The sequence below is a fragment of the Mus pahari genome, chromosome 4 (genome assembly GCF_900095145.1).
Source record: "Mus pahari chromosome 4, PAHARI_EIJ_v1.1, whole genome shotgun sequence".
In the NCBI taxonomy this organism is placed as follows: Eukaryota; Metazoa; Chordata; class Mammalia; order Rodentia; family Muridae; genus Mus; species Mus pahari.
In genome coordinates this window covers 130,702,884-130,723,142 of record NC_034593.1, presented here as the reverse complement: position 1 = coordinate 130,723,142, position 20,259 = coordinate 130,702,884, and the positions used below count along the sequence as shown (strand labels likewise).

General features: G+C 39.0%; 1 long non-coding RNA gene across 1 annotated transcript; it reads right to left on the bottom strand.

The window, feature by feature from the left end:
- Positions 1–276: 276 nt before the first annotated feature.
- Positions 277–1,541, bottom strand: LOC115063855. The gene is made up of 3 exons (XR_003843726.1): positions 1,454–1,541; positions 1,222–1,360; positions 277–352 (listed from the first exon to the last, which is right to left on the bottom strand). It is a non-coding gene; the product is annotated as an uncharacterized LOC115063855 (long non-coding RNA).
- Positions 1,542–20,259: the final 18,718 nt, after the last annotated feature.

The window sequence follows — 20,259 nt, the reverse complement described above, 5'->3', positions numbered from 1 at the left end:
GCATACCCAAGCCTCCTCTTTAGAAAAGACCAGGTCTATTGTCTCTTCTCATCTCTCAGCACCAGGAGAATGGGAGGTACATTTTTTGGTTTAAACCAAAAAAAAAAAAAAAAAAAAAAAAAAAAAAAACAAGAAAAGTCTGACTCTACATCAGAGTGACAGTACTTGTTTAAGTAGTCTTACCTCATACTTAGAGAACATTCAGGGGTAGCTCCCTGGTAGTGTGTTCAGTGTAACAAAAGCTTCAGGGATTGGTAAATGCATGCCATGGATTCCCTTTTGATTTGTACACAGATGTGCAGTTCTCAACTATTCCAGCCCTCCGTGCTCTATGGTCACGTGAACTTGGACTCTGCATTGGAGAGAGAGGCAATGCTTTATCTGAGCCAGAAAGCATGCTGGCATACGTTTGCATTGAGTGAAATACCAATTACATCCAGCTACAGTGTGAAGTGCTTCTTTTATGCGCATGGGAGATCAGCCATATAAGGCATAAAACCTTCCTTCCAAACTCAGGGCTTGTCCTAGCCTGGCTTCTCCCGGCAGGAATGGCTGGCAGCTCTCTATGCAGTAAGTAGAAAGCCACACTCTATCAAACCATCAGCCACTAATGAAATAAACAAAAAGTTTTCTTACCTGAGGCAGGTGCCAAAGCCTGCTACTCTAAGTGTCCCCACTGGACACAATTTAGACCTGCTTTCAAATGTTAAAAACAAACAGGTTCTCCTAAGTGCAATTAAAACTAAGCCACACATCCAGTCTATTGATACAATGGAGCTATTCTGTTTCCAGGGCTCTGAAGGGTTGTTCCTAAGAATACCACATAATTTGATAATTATTGTTTTATGCTAACAAATGACAAGGAATTCCAAAAACAGTCATGAGTCTCCTAAACTTTTTTAATAATCTTAAATCAATAGAATTTCTCCAAAGAGCAGAGTAGTTACTGTTCCATTATGGTGCAGTATGGTTTAATTTAAATGATTAAACGTGCTGTTTTAATAAGATGTATTTCCACATTAAAAATACCTTTTATCCCCTTCTGACCCATAGCTCCCTTTCCCTACATGGGAATGAAAGCCTGGTTCCCAGCCATGACAATTATTTTGCTATTTCTTTCTGACTTAAGGGACATATCAGAGAAGTTTAGTTTCATTTAGTTATTCAAGCCAATTTGAAAAGCTCTCCCCGCCCCCAGCTCACAAGTATCTGCAGTCTTACCATAAATCAATTTATTCCATTGGCTAACTTCCATAGCCAGGTGAAAGAAGGTCTGCTAAGAAGCGTGCCAGCATGACACCCATAGCCCAAGACTGGCTCTGTCAAACTGTGAAGTGTGGATATTCTGTTGACAAGCATCCTATCAGGCCAAGAGAAATAAGCATCAAAATGTGCAGATTCAAGAATGTTCTTGGGGCTGAAGAGAGAGAGCTCAGCAGTTAAAACTACTCACTGCTTTTGCAGAGGACCCAGGTTCAAATCCCATGTTAAATAACTGGTGGCTGCATATAACTGTAGTTCCAGAGGCTGTTGTTCTCTTCTGGCCTCTACAAGTAAATAAATGCATTTGTTTTGTGTGTATAAACCCATGCAGGTATACACATACATGTAACTTTAAAAAAATATAAAGAATTTTCTTAACAGCTTTACCCAAAATACCTGGGGAAAAAAGCTAATTGTTTATCTGTCAATGCATATTAGTACCTGTAAGTAATGGTCAATGAAAGGCCAGTAATCTCTGGCAAGAGAAGAAAAATGGAAATGTAAGGCAGGGTATCACAACATGGCAGAACATGGTGGAATGATACTGTCAATCAAATACATAAAACCATCAAACTTCTGAGCCTACTGAAGAATGCATGGAAGGATGTTCAGAAACAATGGACCATGAACAAGAGAGATGCTATTGTAATTACCTATTCTTCATCACCCCAAAGTGAACAGTGAACACATTCAGGGTGTTCTGCACAATCACCAAGACCCCTAAGGTTTTACACAGGCATATCACTCACCTCAATTTTGTTATATCTGTCTCCTCCTATATAGAAACCTAGTGCTACAGATCCATCTCTGAAATGCAGATAGGACAAATTATTTTGCTCCCAACCCTACAATTGACAGTTACAGAGAATATTCCTCATTGTTTTCAGCACATACTCCAAGCAACCAATCATGATTTCTCATTATTGACTGAGGAGATTAAAAGGATTTATTGTGGCTACAGCAGTGGGTCAGGGGTTAAGAGCATTTCACAGCTCCTGTAGGGGACCCACTTTCAGTTCTTGGCAACCATATTGTGGCCTACAACTGCGTCTAACTCCAGCTCCTGGGCATACAATGACCTCTTATGACTGAAGGCATCAGGCATTCATAAGGTGCATATATGTTCATGCAGGGAAAACACTTATACACATAAAATAAAAATATATAAATATTTTTTAAAAGAAAGAAAAAGATTCATTAATTATTTTTACCCTGTCTACTATGGTGTTCTGACATCAATTATCCAGGCTATTCAGTAATAAACAATAACAATTTTATTCTATTGTGAGAATAAATTTAATTTAGTTAACAAATTCCCTGCAAAGCACATAGTTACTTCTAGTTTTCTCACTATCATGATAAGCTTTATCATGACCATATGCCTAAAATACATAAGAAGATAAGTCACACGAGATCACCTAAGACTGTCCTGCTCACAGAGCACATAGTCTTACATTCAGGACATGTCTGCTGGGAATTGCATGACTGACTAACCAAGACAGGGGAAGGATTTCAAGAAACACCATGATCTAAGCCTTCAATGAAGTAAGGAGGTTCAAAGGAGAAAACAATTTTGCTCACGAAAAACTTGAGAATAAGAGACAGAGAGGAGAGAAGGGTTAATATGTGGTTTGGACATTCTAGGATAATTAGAAAACATAGAGGTGCCCACCCTAGATGTAGAACTAGTACAGGCTTTGAAAGGAGATTAGGCATTGAAACAAAGAAGTGAGCTCGTACAATGAAGGCTCATCGTGGGGATATAAATCTGGAAGAGAAATGGGCTGCAGATAGGTTTTGAGATACCTTGCAGGCTTGCCAAGAAACTTGGACTTTTTAAGAAAGGGACTGAACAGAGAACACATAGACACTTATTTTCCCAACAATTCTCCTTAGGATTAACAAAAAGTATGTAAAAATGTTTATTTGGAATGTTTACAGTAAAATTTACAGCAATGTTTAATTTTCTAAATAATATAAATGACCAAAGGTGAGGCAAAGCTAAATGAATAGGAAACCCATAAAATCTAGCCACTAAGATATGTAGCCACTAAGATAATCAAGGGTTTTATTTATGGGCCAGAAAAAAAGTTCATGACTTTTTATGTTATGTGGGGAAATAAGGTTAGAAAATATACAGACCACAGCTTCTGTTATTGTGCTGTTTTAAGTAAAAGTGGCTGGAAAGAAATGTACCAAACAGCTGCTGATTCTTATTGCTTATTTCTAAGTAGTGTGACTTTCAGAGAAAGATTTAGAAAATCTTTACTAGCCCAAGATATGTTTGTGTGTGTGTGTGTGTGTGTGTGTGTGTGTGTGTATACCATTCATATAACTTACTTTTTACAAAATATATGTGTTGTTTAAATGAATTAAAACAGTAATATAATAATATATTTTAAAATAATTGTATTGGTAGGTTTACTTGCCAAATTGAAAAGAATGATTTAATTGCTAGATAAATCAAAAGATTCAAAAGTAATCATCCTGCTGAAATATATTAAACTCTTGGTCACAGATATCATGTGATGCATGACTAAGGTGAAGTCACTTCCATTTAATTCTGGAAAGTTCTACCAAGCCTTACTCCTTGCAGCATCCTGTGACTCTGGGTAGAGTGGAGTGGAAAGCCTGGACGTAGAACTGAAGCATTTTGACTCCAGAGAACCAGGAAGTGCTCTAACCTTGAATGAGTCAATTAGCTGGCTTCTTGTCACTGACAGCCTCTGTTACCTCATCTTTACTAAAAATATAATAATGAAATCTGCCCTGTTCATATGACTATTTCAATATGTAAACTAGATCATGTGTATTTATAATGTAGCTTGTTAAAATTCTAAATAAGTGCTATTTTGTGTAGAAGAAGATTTGCAGAAGGAAACCAATTTACCTTCTTTATCATATTTGACTTAATAGTAGCCTTGAAAATTGAGTGGTGGACCAAATCAAAAGAGTGCTTGTTAAATGCATTTAAATATCATCTCATCGCTTCAAAGCATAAACGGTATTTATTTTATGGACAAAAAGCTGATGCTCACAGAAGTGCAGTGACTTATTCAGAGTCAAGTGCCAGGAACCGGTGATGTTGTTTATTAGAAACCAACTGTATTGCAACTTCAACTTCACTAACTGCAATTTAATCAACTTATCTCCAAGTGAGAATACAGCCTGGGGTACTAAACACTAGAGCTCAATGCATCTTTTTAAAAAGAGAGAGGCATACCTTAACAGTTCTAGAGAACTTTAATTGTCAACTTGACATTGCCTAGATTCATCTGAGAAGGGAGTCTGAACTGACAAACTATCTATACAGATTAGCCTATGGGAACATCTGTGCAGATTATGTTGATTACAAGTTTATATGGTGGGGGTCATTTAATTGTGGGTGGCACCATTCCCTAGGCAGGAGTTTAGGGTTGTATAAGAAAACTCTCCTGAGTGAACCAGCAAGCACCAATCTTTCATGGGTTCTGCTTTAAGTTCTCACTTGAGTTCCTACGTGACTTTCCTCAACAATGGCCTGTGGCATACATGCTGAAATCAACCCTTTCATCCTCCAAGTTCCTTTTGATCATGGTATTTGCCATGGCAAGAGAAAGTAAAGGGAACATTAATTCATAACAAAATAATATTTTTTAAAGACTTGGGTTTCTTAAAATAAGCCTAGTGAATCACATGTTAGAAATTTGGGGGCAATTTCAGTAGAATTCTTACCAGTAGAATTCTTACCATCCATGAAGATCCAAATGTTTTTAGTAGCTAGTATTTAATAAGAGTTGAGTACATTGATTTGCATAGGGGAAGGTTAAAAAGAAATTAAAATTTAAGTGCCACCAGGGGCAGCTTCTGATTGTATGTATTTTATGTGAAAAGCATCTCGAAAATAAAAAAAAAAAAAAATCAGCAAATCTCTCAGACTTCAGTTTGCATTCAAAGCATCAGCTTTAATTATCAGAGGAAATAGGACTCCTTCCTGGGTCATCTACCCACATACAAATCATCATAAGGGTTACTTTCCAGAGAAGTGGAGTCTGGCAGGGAGTAACGCCCTCATTTTGTCATCAGAGTCTGCTGATCTCACTGAGGCATGAAGGCGCCCAAGCAGAGGAAGGCAAGGGGTGGGAGTAGAAGCCTTGTCATTACTGAGCAATGTGGATTGTGTTATTGTGTCTGACCCGGAGTTCTGCATGGCCACCCAACTCTGCCTCAAGGACCCAGGGGATAATTCATCATAAATGAAAATGCTCTTGGTAAAGGTGGGGGAGGATCTGGTCATGGCTAGTGCCGGGATTTATGGCATTATAATAAGTTAATTAACTGCTTGCTCATTGCATTTTTAAGAATGAAGATAGCATCTAAATGCATATGCTTATTAGAGTCATCTCTTTAGGCCTATGGAGGGCTTGTTAGGGAAGGTGTCTTAAGATGAATTAAAACAGTGAGTTTTATGAGGTCTAGACTGGAACATTAATCATAAGAACTAGAATGTTATAGGCTAATGATACCATAAAGATCTGATTGGCTTACACTGGTGCACATGTGCTAAAACTGCCAGTTCGGAAATACCTGTGTAGTATAAATGGAATAGATTAATTTGTTGTAAGATAGCCAGTATACCTAGGTACTTGGAAAAATCTGAAACTCTCTAGTGACTGACTTCTAAGGAGCACGGGACAGAACTGGCACTGTTTTGAATAGTTTCAATGCAATGATACAAAACAACTGGAAAAGTTCATTCAAATAATTTTATAAAACTATGGCACACAAAAATCAAAGTCAAGGAAAAGTCTAGTAAAGAGAAAAAGTTAATCTCTGTTTCATAGAGACTTCACACACATTGACACATAGCCACTAAGATCAACAACAGTTCATAGGCCACACCCAAGATCAGTTCCAGTGCCACAGGACCATGGTGGGACAAGCAGAAGCTGACAGGACCAAGGAGGACAAGTAGCTATGTGTGTGTCTAGTGGGATGTCAGTCAATGCAGGTCATCGAGATTCCTTGCAGAATGCTGTCATGCTTATATGTGAGCCCAGTATTATCTAATTTCCAGCTCTTTTTAGGAGAAACCAAAACTACTGACCAAACTGCAACAAAACGCTGACAGAGCAGTGCATGGCAGTTTCATGAGTTTCGTGTTCCGAATCCTGGTTCAGTTGTTAACTGCGTGAGCAGAAATACTCTTAAATAGGTTAAGGGTCGACTTTTCATTTTGTTTGCTTTTTGTCTCCATCGGGTAATCTTTGGGATGTAAAACCTGGAGAAAGAGGCACTAATGGCAGTCTCTGGTTACTGATTATTTTAAGTCCATTTGGCTCAGCATCTCTCCATGCCATGAGCACTCATATGGTACACCCACCTCCCCTCACATCCTATTACACGAGTGACTCAAAAGCACACATGCTTTTGGTCCCATGCTGTTTCCTCCTCCTTGGTGAAGAAAATCTTACTGTCTGAAGTATGGTTTGACTGTTACTCCACAAAACCCTGGGTGGGAATAACTACAAAAGCCAGCATATCTGTTGGGTCTTGGCTGTCGATCAGACAGTGATGACCCGAATCATACTCTTTCCTCACAGTACTTGGTTGTGTCATGGCTCTTTGTATGATCATATTTCCGATTAGCACAGTTAAGAGTTCTGGCTTAACTCTCCACGAGACATGAGCTCCTGAAGAAAATGCACATGTCTTCCCATAAAGCCAGGAATGCCTCACAGCAGGTACATTCGACGTCTTTCTAAGTACATGTACATATGGTAGCCATCTGATACATGCTTGCTAATGTGAGAAGAGGGTTATCTTGTTATAATATGCCACTACAACTACAAAATCCTGAACTTTCTGTGAAACAGAAACTCAAAGTGGAGTAAAATTTGTAAAGGTAATTTAGGAAGAAAAACGAGCCAGCCCAATTTCCTGGTGTTCAGAGCCAGGATGCAACATTCGGCTCTCCCTAAAGGCGTGGTAAAAACACTGAAACATTAATCAGCCCACATACCTGCTAATCACTCTGCCAGCTATGCTGAGAAGCAGATAACAGAGTCAGTCTTTTTAAATTAACCCTGCGGAGACACATGAGCATAGGAACCCAAAACAGACCCATGTTGACATCTGGAGCTCAGATGGTAACTACATCCTAAAAACATAAGCAGATTCAGTGTGTTGTTCTCATAAAGCAATGGCAAAGATCATTCTAGTATCAAAGCCACAACAGGGCTTTATCATAGGAATTGTCCTGGTTATCATGGCTCCTGGCTACAGCTGTGGCTAAGAAAAAGAAAATAGTGATTGTCGAGATAAGAAGGAAGAATGCAGGATTCATTACTGCTATCAGTATTACTCTGAGGATGAACAATTTGAGTGCTCTGTTATATTGGGGGTGGGGCAGGGGATGGAATCTACAAAGCCCTGTGCCTACTGTTCTACCTCTCTCAGCAGACTGAACATTCTCCAGAGATGAGAAGATCTAAAACTGTTGCCTTGTGGTACCCAATAAACAATTACTCACTTTTATTTTTCTGGGTGTGGGTGGTCTCTAGAGTTTTTCACTATCACCATATGGCATGGCATGCAAGGTACAATATAAACAATTCCTGTTTGAGAGTCTGTCTTGAAGAGACTAAAATACTTTCAGATAGCCCCTCCCATTGTAATCCTCAATATAAGATGTAGAGAATGAAAGGGAGGGGGAGACAGGATGAATACAGGACCAGAAAGCCAGGAAGTGGCTCCTCCCTCACACTAGCATCTTCTGCTCTGGAGGTTGCCCTGAAAAGACAAGCTGAAAATGAGAAGCCATGGTCTGTCCAACACGGATCATCGGGAGCCATGGAATATCTAAGTCCCATATCCTTAAGTATTTATTGAGGGCAATGTGCTATGCTTTGACATAATAATCAAGTAGAAGCATGAGCTCAACAAACAAAGGCATAATTGGTAAACTTACTCAATCACTCATTTCTTTCTCCTAATTAGCTTCTATGTGTGTATATATGTGTAAGTGAGAGTATGCCACATGGACGAGTGTCCACACAGGCCAGAAGATGGTGTCAGATCCCCTGGAACGGAACTCAAGAGCTCTGGAACCCTAGCAATGCCCCTCTCTGCGGAGCCATCTTTCCTGGCCCCACTCATTCATTTCTGCAGTATTTCTGAGAGCTTCTATTGTATGGAGGTAAGGTGCCATCTTTGGGCTTAGAAACCTGGTCAGACAAGTCTCAGATCCTGAGGAAGCTGATAGCCTGAGAATATTGCAGGACGGAGGTATCATTTCTGCTTCAGTGGGTCAGGGTTTGGTGTAATGTGTTTGACTTATGGTACTTATAAGGTACCATCCACATATTTTTTTTCTCCTTCTGTGCCATAATAAAGTGAGTTTAAAGAATGTGTAGATGTCACCTTTATTCTCTTTTGTTTGTTAAAAAATATCCATAAAAGTAAAGTACCTTGTTCAAGATTATATATAATTTAGAAGCAAATCTGAGAGAAGGATGTAAGCTTCCAGCCCAGCTTTTCTTTCCTAGTAACACCACACTATGAATCCTTTAGAGGAATGAGGCATTAGCTACATTTGCACACAAAATACAAATTGCTCCCTTTATTAGAACATCCAACTCTGTCATTTTCTTGCCTTTCAACTGACTTTCAGCACCTCTACTCTGGAATCAGTCTAGCAACCTACCGCAACAAAATGCACAACTCTTTATACATATTTTATCATTTCTTTTAAGTCTCACTTTACAGGATTTCTAAGTTTTTCTCTGGTGTCTCTGGTATCCTGATTTTAGTTAATAGCAGTGAAACAGGAGAAAAAAAAAGAAGTAAAATCCAAGTCCTTGATCTGGGCCTGTTTAGTGAGCAAGGGAAAGAAAACACGCCGGGGCTGGAGGCACATGAAAACATGTCAATCAGATGTAATTGCTCTCCAAGAGGAACTCTCTTCCTGCAAGTAAAAACAAGCTCGTCCCCAGTACAGGGCTTTGTAGTGACGACTAATCTACTAATGACCAGCTCGGTGGTTGTCCTCACATTGGCTCAAAATGAACATTTGATAAAATATGACAGAAAAGGACACCCTGACCAAGTCACAAATATTCAACAATGTCATAAAGGACATATACATATACACATACACATGTACATACACATACACATACATATGTGTGTGTGTGTATAAACTGTAAACATAGGAATTAATGGTATTATTGCAGTATAGCATCATTGACTTCTCAGAATTCTAATGACATTAATGATTTCATAGTTAATGAAATGGCACAGATATATATACCAGAACTCTGTCACATTTAGAAATGCTCTGGTTGTACAATGATTCTTTTTTTAAAAATACAATAGCCCAGATTTGGCCTGAAGAAATGAAAACCATACCCTTAATAGTAATATCTAAAGGCTATATTTGGGTGGATGTATTTAAAGACAGCTTTAAAATACTTCCAGTATAATTTTCTATTAGTTTGAAGCGTACTTAAATGGAAACACTGATCTCTGCAACAAAAGGCAGAGGGCAACTGCGTTCTGCACAAAAGAAAGGAAAGAAGTAAGGAGGAAAGCAAGCAAGGGACGGAGGGAGGGACAGAGGGGGGATGGAGAGCAGGATGGAGGGAGGGGGAGGAAGGAAGGGAAGGAAAAAGATCATCCACCTAATCTATTATCACTGTCTATATTCTTTACCACAAACTTCAGTTCTGTATTTCTGAATAACACCAAATTTAGAAAATAGACACAAACTAGAAGGCATAGACATTCACTCCAATGTGGAAACAAAATAATATCAACAATAAAGTTTATAATAAGGTCTAGCTGAAGTCCCATTGTAACTGTCACTTAAATGATTAAAGGTGGATGTCACCCTTTAGAGAATGACTTCATGGAATTTCTTCATTCTCAGAAGTCAATGATGCTATAATGCAATACCATTACTTCCTATGTTTAAAGATTACACACACACACATGCATATAAACACACACACACATATGTGTGTGTGTGTGTGTATATATATATATATATATATATGTATATATATATATATATATGTATATACATATATATATGTATATATATATGCATTCATGGCATTCTCTAAAATAGCATATAAGGATTAATTTCTAAATGATTTGTTTTAAAAAACTCATTTTAAGTTTTAAAATAGCTAATTTTCAGACCTAATAAGGCCAGGCAAATGGAAAGGGTTTATGAGTGTAGCAGGATTGGGCAGAGTTATCATGGGACAGTCTTATTTCCTCTTGTTGTACTGCCTCTGTTTATAGGAGAAAGCTGAACAGGAGACTAAACAGGCATGACTGTCTGTCTGTTCTGTAAGAATTCTTGTAATGGGTATAACTGGGGCTGGCCTTGTAACTGAAATGTTGAGGTCCAGAGCCAGTCACACTAAGGAATACATTCAATCTCTGGGTCCTTTGTGCTCTTCCTTTGCCCAGACAATGGGAGAGCTATTCAGGATCTGTCCTCCAGTTTACAAGTACAAATTCCATGAAACAGTGGAGCCAATTATGTCCATGTGGACTCTTAGAGGACATGATTGACTAATCACTACTCAGACATCCTTCAGTAAAGGAATCCAACTATGAGAGTTGCCACCAGCCAATGGCCTTCAATACTAGCACTCTCTTGTTTATAGAGTGCTATCTCTAATCCCTAACTTTGTAGGAAAACTAACTCACAGGAAGTGAGGAGTTGACCCAGAAACAGGAAATTCTGGCAATGTTGTCTGAACTCAGGAAAACTCTGAAGGTCCATACCGGGCCCCAAACTCTCTGTGCATTTAGCCAAGATTGTTACTGTGAGTATATCATAGCATAATGTCTTCTTTCTGCTCTTACTTACCTGCACCACCAGCTTTAACTTGTGGACTCTATGGGCACCCATTAATAATTGCTTTGCACACTAAGCTGTAATTGCCTAGAGTGTATTTCCTGGAGACCTCAACTTGATACAGGAAGATCTTGACTTCTTTCCAAACATTCTAGATTCCAGAGCTGGATTATCCCCCTAGGTTGCTAGATCTAACTCTTAGAGAAAGCGTTATCCGACTGGCAAGGCCTGTGCTTGGATGTAATGTGCACATTCTAGCTATTAATAAAAGTCACATTTCAATTTTTTGTTAGTTACTGCCATCATGTCATGGTTCACATGTCATTGGGGACAGGTCAGGAACAGGTGATGGGATTCAACCCTTAAAAACACACACTGTACTCCTAATAAGGTCTACTCCTAGAGCCAACTGAAAAGGTATAGTATAACTTTCAAAAATGTCAAAGTTTCTCCAAATCATTTGAATTTTCCCTCTTGAGAGTCTTCGTATCCATGACAACTATAAAAATTAAGGATTAGTGAATGATTCCGCAATTCAGAAAAGTTTTAGGGTTTAAAAATTGTAATTTAATTAAAGCAAGAGCTATTGTTACTTAATAAAGAGAAATCATATGGATCTGAAATCATATTTTATGCCCATTCCCATCAAAGGAAAAGTGGATTAAAAGTTTCACAAAGAACAATACACAGGGAAATCTTCATTTAATCAGCTAGAACATTCTAAAAGAATTTACATTCTGGTGCATACTAAAGAGTTCAGGATTTGTGAGCAGAGAAGAAAGAGAGAAGGCTAATGTGAACACTTCCTCAATCCAGTCTTTATTCAATCCAATCATTTAATTTATGCTATTGAAAAATGTTTAATACGTAATTCTTAAAAAATTGTTCTGCATTAAGCCACAAAGATGATATGCCTTCCCTTGATGTTACGAATCTATGAAATACAATGCACAAAAGTCAAGAGAGAAAGGAATTTGTAAAGTCACATGCATGGCACTGAAGATATGTTACATTTTCGTCTAGACATCTAATAGACCCACCTGAACATCATTCTATACAACTATTTAATTGTAATGTCTTTCTTGGGGGAAGACAGTAATTTTAGCAAATTTTATTGTGGAGGAAAAAAACAAAATTTAGATTCAAATTGCTTACCCAATAAATGACCAACAAGAAGATTAAAGTCTTACCTTTATACTCCTCTTCCTTTACAAGACAATTGAGCTTTCTCTTACTCTAAAGTTACAGTAAAGAAGTTGATATCTTCAGTATAATGTTAGCCTATTCAAAATCCATCAAGCATTTAAAAATATAGCTTGACAACTGACATTTCTATTCTATTGGGAGGAAACACTAAAAAGATAATTCCATTTTTTTCTAGCATCTCCAAGCAGGGCTCAGATATGCTCTGTGTGTGTGTGTGTGTGTGTGTGTGTGTGTGTGTGTGTGTGTGAGTGTGATTTATTGGAATGACTCACACTAATGATCCAACAATGGCTAGCTGTGTATGGTGAATCCAAGAATCTAGTCATTGCTCAATCTCCCAAGGCTGGGTGTCTCAGCTTATCTTCTGTATGTGCTAGAATCCCAGAGAAGTGGGCTCCAGTGCCAGTGAATGGATGGATGTGCTGGCAAGGTAAGGGCAAGCAGGCAATAAACATCTACCAGGTGCTTGCCCTTTGCATCCGGAGACAGCCATCCATAGACCCCCATAGAACACAGCCTGGCCTGTGAGGGCACTGGGCTTAAAAATGCATGCAGACACAACACTCATACACAAAAAATAATTTTAAAATTTAAAACAATTTGGGACAATGAAATGACTCAGCATGTAAGGATACTTGCTGCCAAGCCTTATGACCTAAATTCAACCACACTGGGGCAAGAGAACTAACTCCTAAAAGCTATTCTCTGACTTCAGCAAATACACAGAGAGAGAGAGAGTATGCACACACATAATATGCACACACACACAGCTTGCAGACAGTTTAAAATAAAGCAAATGTAAAATAGAAACAAAAAATTAAATAATAAAATCATTACTGATAAATTCCAGTGCCGACCATGACAGAGTAGATTGCATCAAATTATCCCCTCTTCTGAGAGATCCTATAAAAGCGAGATACGATAAATAACATGAGTGGGTTGAAGGTACCAGACAGGAGCAAAGCAGCCAGAACATGAGAGGCAAAGATCCTACAGGAAACGGCATGGAGGTGAGCGATCTTATCCTTAAGTTTCTCCCAAAGGCACAAAGACTAAAGTGAAAAAGGCCACATAGCCTTGGATTACCAATGGGCAAGTTCAAGGCTCCTCAGTCACTCAGGGCTGGAGGAACCGAAAGCTGAGAAAAGAGAGAAGTTTGTACAATGGACAGCTTAGCGTTGGCTCTCGGTATCACTGTTGAGCCCTAGGTTGCAAACAGCACTCAGGAGCTTGGACATGGGTTTCTTGAGCTGAGCATGGCACTTTGTCTCACACTTTGCACAGCATGAATACTTACAAAGTCAAGGAAAAAAAGTTTGGTCTTTAACTTCAACATGCCCATCTTGTTTGTGATATGAACACAGAATGACAATTAAACTATAGTCATAAGTAATAAATACAAAATGGAAAATGGACAGCAGCAAGCCGCAGGCTTTTAGGGGGTAATACCCTTTGGCCAGCTACCATCTTCCTAAAATCTCTATTCATAACAATGATAATAAGTTACTATTATCATTGCTATGTGTCCTATGATATGTGTGTGGTCATGTATCATGTCACAGCATGCATGTGGGATTGATCCTTACCATCTGTCTTTACATGGGTTTTCGGAACAAGCTTAGATCATCAGACTGACACAGCAAGTGCAGTTACCTGCTGAGCCATGTTTGGGTCAAGTGCAATTAGTTTTGTTTCCTTGAATCCCTTTGCTAGTTCTTATTGAGTCCAGTTAATTTTGTTAAAGATCAAGAATTTTTCCTACAAACCTAGTAAGTTCAAACTCTTTGCAAAAAAAAAAAAAAAAAAAAAAAAAAAAAAAAAAAAAAAAAAAAAAAAAACAGATAAGCTTATTTTTTAATTCCTCAAGATTATGATTTATGATCTTAGGGGACAGCAACAGGTGTCCAGTTTTTGTGTCTTGCTTGTGATCTCACAGTAGAAATCATCTAGGTCCTTCTTGGCCTTGCAGCTACCACAGTGCTCTGGGAACCATCAACCCACTGTTCCTTTATTAACATAAGCTAAGCATTTTCTCAGATGCATATATAGACTACCCTAATTAATACTTAGTGTGGAATAATACAAATTTGTTATACAAAATAACATTTTAAACAATGCTGACAGTTTAAATTATTTAAAGCACACTTTATATCTACCATTTATTAATAATTAACCTCAAAAATGAGAAATATAAGGATTATGAATTGACAGTATGGTAGACAGAATAATGACAACTGCTAAAGATGCCTATATACAGATTCCTGTTGCTATACATCTTCACTTGTCATAAGGGACATAGGGGATGAGATACTGGTTATAGACCTTACTATGGGGAGATGGTGCTGGGTTACTCAGGTTAACCTAGGAAGTCATAATCACCTGTCTTTGAAACAAGAGAACCTGTTTTATTTATTATTGTTGTTGTTTCATTACTGTTCTTTTATCTTTTACAATCTAGTCATTATCCCCTTCCTGATCCCACTTCCAACAGTTCCTCATTACATCCCTCCTTTCCCCCCCACCCCCACCCCATCTCCAAGAGGATGTCCTTATCCCCCCCCACTCCCTACTCCCTGTGGCCTCAAGTTTCTCTGGGGTTAGGCTCCTCTTCTCTCACTGAAGCCAGACCAGGCAGTCCTTTGCTGTATATGTGTTGGGGTCCCAAGACCAGCTGGTGTGTGCTGCCTGGTTGGGGGCTCAGTGTCTGAGAGACCTCAAGGGCCCAGATTAGTTGAGACTTCTGGTCTTCCTGTGGGGTTTCCCTCCTCCTCAGCTTCTTCTAGCCTTTCCCTAATTTAACCACAGGGGTCCCCACTACAGTCCATTGGTTGGGTGTTAGTCTCTCTCCATCAGCTACTTTTTTTAGCTTCTCAGAGGACTGGCATGCTAAGTTCCTGTCTGTAATCACAGCTTAGCATCTGTAATAGTGTCAAGCCTTGGAGGTTCCCATGTTGTGCTAGTCACTGGTCCTCCTTCCCCTCAGTCTATTCTCCAATTTGGTCCTTGCAGTCCTTTTAGAAGCAATTCTGGGTCAGAGTTTTCAACTGTGGGATGGCAACCCAACCCCTCAACCAACCAACCTAATGAAAAAAATGGGGTATAAAGCTAAACAGAGAATTCCCAATAGAGGAATCTCAAATGGCTGAGAAGTACTTAAATAAATGTTCAAAGTCCTTAGTGATCAGGGAAATGCAAATCAAAACAACCCTGAGATTCCACCTTACACCAAGCAGAATGGCTAAGATCAAAAACTCAAAGGACAGCACATGTTAGCAAGGATGTAGAGAAAGAGGAACACTTCTCCATTGCTGGTAGGATTGAAAATTAGTACAACTACTCTGGAAATCAATCTGGGGGTTCCTCAGAAAATTAGAACGAGATCTACCTGAAGACATTACTCTTGGGCATATACCCAAAAGATGCTCCACCATGCCACAGGAGCACGTGTTCCATCATGTTTATAGCAGCCTGATTTTTGATAGCCAGGAGCTGGAAACAACCCAGATGTCCACAACAGAAGACTGGATACAGAAAATGTGGTTCATTTACACAATGTAATATTATTCAGTTATTAAGAATGAGGACATGAGTTTTGCAGGCAAATGGATGGAACTAGAAAATATCATCCTGAGTGAGGTAACGCATATCCAAAAGGACATAAATAGTATGTACTCACGAATAAGTAGATATTAGCAAAAAAGGTACAGAGCACCCAGGATACAATCCACAAAACTCAAGAAAGTTAACAAACCAAAGAGCCCAAGTGAGGATGCTTCAATCCCACTTGGGAGGGGAAAGCAATCATGGGAGGAGACACAGCAGGGAGGAACCTATATGGAAGAAGGGAGAGGGAGGGGAGGAGGGGAAAGTGATCAGGTATTGGGGAAAACAGGAGAGAATCCCTGAGGGCTAGCAGAATTAATAGAAATATGCAACCTTTCGGGGGGGGCTCTAGAATGTACTAAAGACGTGGCGGGTGAGAGACTCTCAGGACTCAAAGAGAGGGACCTTAGGTGAAATGCCCAACAATGGGGAGAGGGAACTTATAGAGTCCACCTCCAGTAGAGAAGCTGGTTTTAAAACCACAAAAGACATAACAATGCAAAGAAATATGAAGACATTTCCCATCTTCTCTGCTTCTAAAGATAAACGGAGGAGATCACAGGCCAAGAAAAATCATGTAACTGCCCCAGAAGCTAGAAGTAGTTTGTACTTTGATAGTTAACAAGAAAGGAGACTTTAGACCTCCCAGTTTAAGGAATAGAATTCTACAAGCAACCCCAAATATCAGGAAAAAGATTCTTCCCCGGAGTCTCCAGAAAAACAAAAACAAAAACAGATTCCTGCGAATAGCATCAACCTGCAAAGAGCCATAATAGACTTCTGACCTAGATACACTGATAGTTTTCACATTTGATATAGGCTGTTTTAGAATTAAAAGTATGTTTTAAATTTTATATGAATGTAATAGAAACTAAAAATTAAAATCGAACCACTTTTATAGGCAGTATATTTAAAAAATAACTCATCTATGAACTCAGGGCATAGCTCAGTAGCACCGAACTTGTCAAGTATGTGTAAGGTCCTGAATTCGCCACCTGGCATCACAGTAATAGTTCAAATCTTTATTCTTATCGTGTGTTTATATGTGTATGTGCTCATGAGTGTGTGTCTGTGTGGTGTGGGTTGATACCCATGTTACAGCACACACATGGAGATCAGAGAACAATTTTGTTAAATCAGGTCTTGAAGTGGAATTTTCTAGTTTCTTTGGAGACTCAGTTGTATCCTGTGATGTTATATCTGGAAAGAGGATGTTTTTTGCTGAAGCAGACACTTGAGAGAATGTTTTGCTAAGGACAGACATGTGCTGTTATTCTGGGGGCAGCCTGGAAAAGGGGCATGTGGCATTTTGCTAGATTAGATGCTTGGAAGAACATGTGATGCTAGGAAAGGATATAAATGTAGCCCTGTGGACAGTGGATGCTATTGATATGCTTTGCCAATGCTGGCCTTCACTGACTACGCAGGGTGGTATTGGTACACCTTACCATTCTTTGTTGGTCATCATTTTTCATGACTTCATAGAGAGAAATGCACCCAAAACAAAACAAAACAAACAAACAAACAAAAAACCCTTCCGGTGGTGTTTCAGCAGCATCTTGACACTTACGAGGATTTGGACCAATTGGCAGAGCCTTGCAGTTTCATCTGGATAGAACTGCCATTGCTGATTCATGAATGGTGTTTGTAAGTCTTGCTGTTGCTGATTCATGAATGCTGTTTATGAGTAAATAGAGCTTCCACTGTTGATTCCTGTGAAGTAAACGGCTGAAAACCTGACAACACAGATTGTATTTGCTACAAAGAAATATTTCTAAACAGGTCCACATCCTCCACTCTATTAACCTTTCCTTTCCACTGCCTCTGGTGGGTGGTGGGCTAGAAGGGATGTTAAAGCATTTAAGAACCCTTATTAAAAGTAGGTTTTGAAAAATCTAAGCCTCCATGTTCTCTTTCATCAGGATGGAGGTTCTGGGGATCAGAAATAAGTCATCGAGCTTGCATTTTTCTATCAGCAAGCTCCTTTGCCTCCAGATGCATCTCGCAAGCCCTTTCAATACTTTTAAAAGATTGTGAAAAAAAGTTGAATGTTGAAGTCTGGTTTTAAATGCTATTTCTGACTTAGATGGAATGTACTCAAATGCGCCCCAAGAACTATTGCTGAACAGATTCACTTCCCCCCTGTCCTAATAACCTTTCTCTTCCACTACCTCTGCTGGGTGGTGGACTAGAGGAGAGGTTGAACCCTTGTTAAAAGTATGCTGCAGAAAATTTATGCCTACACATCGGTTACTATTTTCATTTTCATACTAGAGAGGTTGTTTTCAGTCACGTTGGCTGCTTTTCTCTTTTCTTATGGCTCCATCTTTGTGGTGGCTTCATCTCCTCTTCCCCTCCTCTTCTGATCTCTACAAGCGCTCCTTCCATCTCCTATCTCCTGTTCTCCATTGTGTCTGTCTTTGAAGGCGAGCACATTTTCTTGGAGCGTTTTTTTTTTTTTTTTTTTTTTTACAGCAGAGATCAGGGGGTTACATCTCAAGGCTGAGGTTGTTTGCCTCACCCCACTTAACTGTCCCTGCAGTGTGTTTCTGCCTCTGCCTCCTGAGTGTGTGTGTTTTTTTTCTCTCTTCTATTTTGTCATGACCCACGCAAGCCCTTCTGTACTTCTTACTCATCCTCCTCCAGTGCGGCTGGCTATTTGTGGAAGAACAGTGTGAGAAGGAACACGCTGAGTCAAGGCAGCTAATACTTTCCATAGCACGAGGGTCTGAAACATTTTCGTCATAAGTGTGTCAGCGCTTGGGCAAATGGTAAGCAAAGAGGGGAGCAAAGGAAATTTTTACTTCTTGCCAAACACATTTTTTAAAAAAAAAGTACCCTTCAATAATACCTTAAGAACTGTGTTGAACCTATGCTTACAAGAAGACTTTAGAGCTAGTTTTCCCATTGGACAATAAAACATAAACGTTTGGACTCAACACCCACTATAAAATCTTTATTGTTTATGTCTGTAGCACTTGTCCTTTTCCCTACAGTGTTTACGGCATCTGGTTAACAAATACACCAAGTTGGTTAATTGACACATCATCCTACTTCAAAACCATTCCCCCCACATCTTTCTTGGAGCACTTTGTATCCTAGATCTCATCTCTGAGACAACCTTCCTGGGCATAGGGAGTGGGGGATGATTTCAGTACGGAGATATCTACTTTTAAAGAAAGGTAAGTATTGCTTTAGGTTCAAGGTTACATTCACAGCTCTAAACTCAGGGTCTTTTCCTGTCCACATTGTCCACATACATTTATTTACTGATGTAAGCTTGTACGTTTAAAAAAAAATAAAGAAAAAAAAGTGTGTTTCTTTTCTAATTTGGTGGACTGTGGGGAAAGTAAGCAAAGCATAATTTTACTTAAGTCATTTCTATTGAATTGTTAAGCAAAAAATAAATGAAACCCTAGTCCATTGATTTATGGAAATAAATCAACACTTAGATGTTGGCAAACAATCTGGAGGTTTAAATGGCAGTCATTGAAGAACAGATGGTAGAAAGGAAATGGAGGATGCAGCTCAATGAAGGATTGCTTCTCTAGAATGCAGAGAGCCCTGGGTGACTGAGCATGGTTTGCTCATCCTCCCCTGTGTGCATCACAGCACATGGGAGGTGGAGGTAGGGAAATAACAAATCCAAGGTCATCTGCAGCACATAGCAACTTTAAGACCATCCTAGGTTATAAAGACCCTGACTCTAAGATAAATAAACTAAATAAACAAACAATAAAGAAAAATGAAGTGGCAATAGCAATTACCAAGGCATAGAAACTTTGTTAAAAAGCAACACATTTGGGTTATAATATGCTATAAGCTCAGGAATTGTAGAGAAAAACATCCTTTGAAAAACAGTAATGATAATTTGGAATCTTAGTGCAGATTTCTAAATGGCAGATAAGAAGATTTCCAATATCCTAAAGGGGCCTTGGATTCTTCTCAAGAGTGTGTGAGAGGTCTCGGGCACAGGTTTGGACCATTTCTATCAAATGGGAGTGTAAGCTGACCCATCATAGATTTGAACCTTGTCTATATCATAGTCTCGGGTATTATTTCTAAAATAGATCAAGAAAGGTGTCCCCTTGGCAACACTGGCAGGCAGAAAGGCCTACACTACTCATCTACCTCCAATACCCACGTCCCCTCTCTTTTCTTAAACAGGGCACAAAAGCATATTGTCCAGTATTTTTTATGCTAAGACAAGGGTCATTATTTAAGATTTTGGCTCTCATGCAATAAAACACCATTAAAATATTCTAATTCTGAACCCAGATGTCCCTCAATAGAGGAATGGATACAGAAAATGTGGTACATTTACACAATGGAGT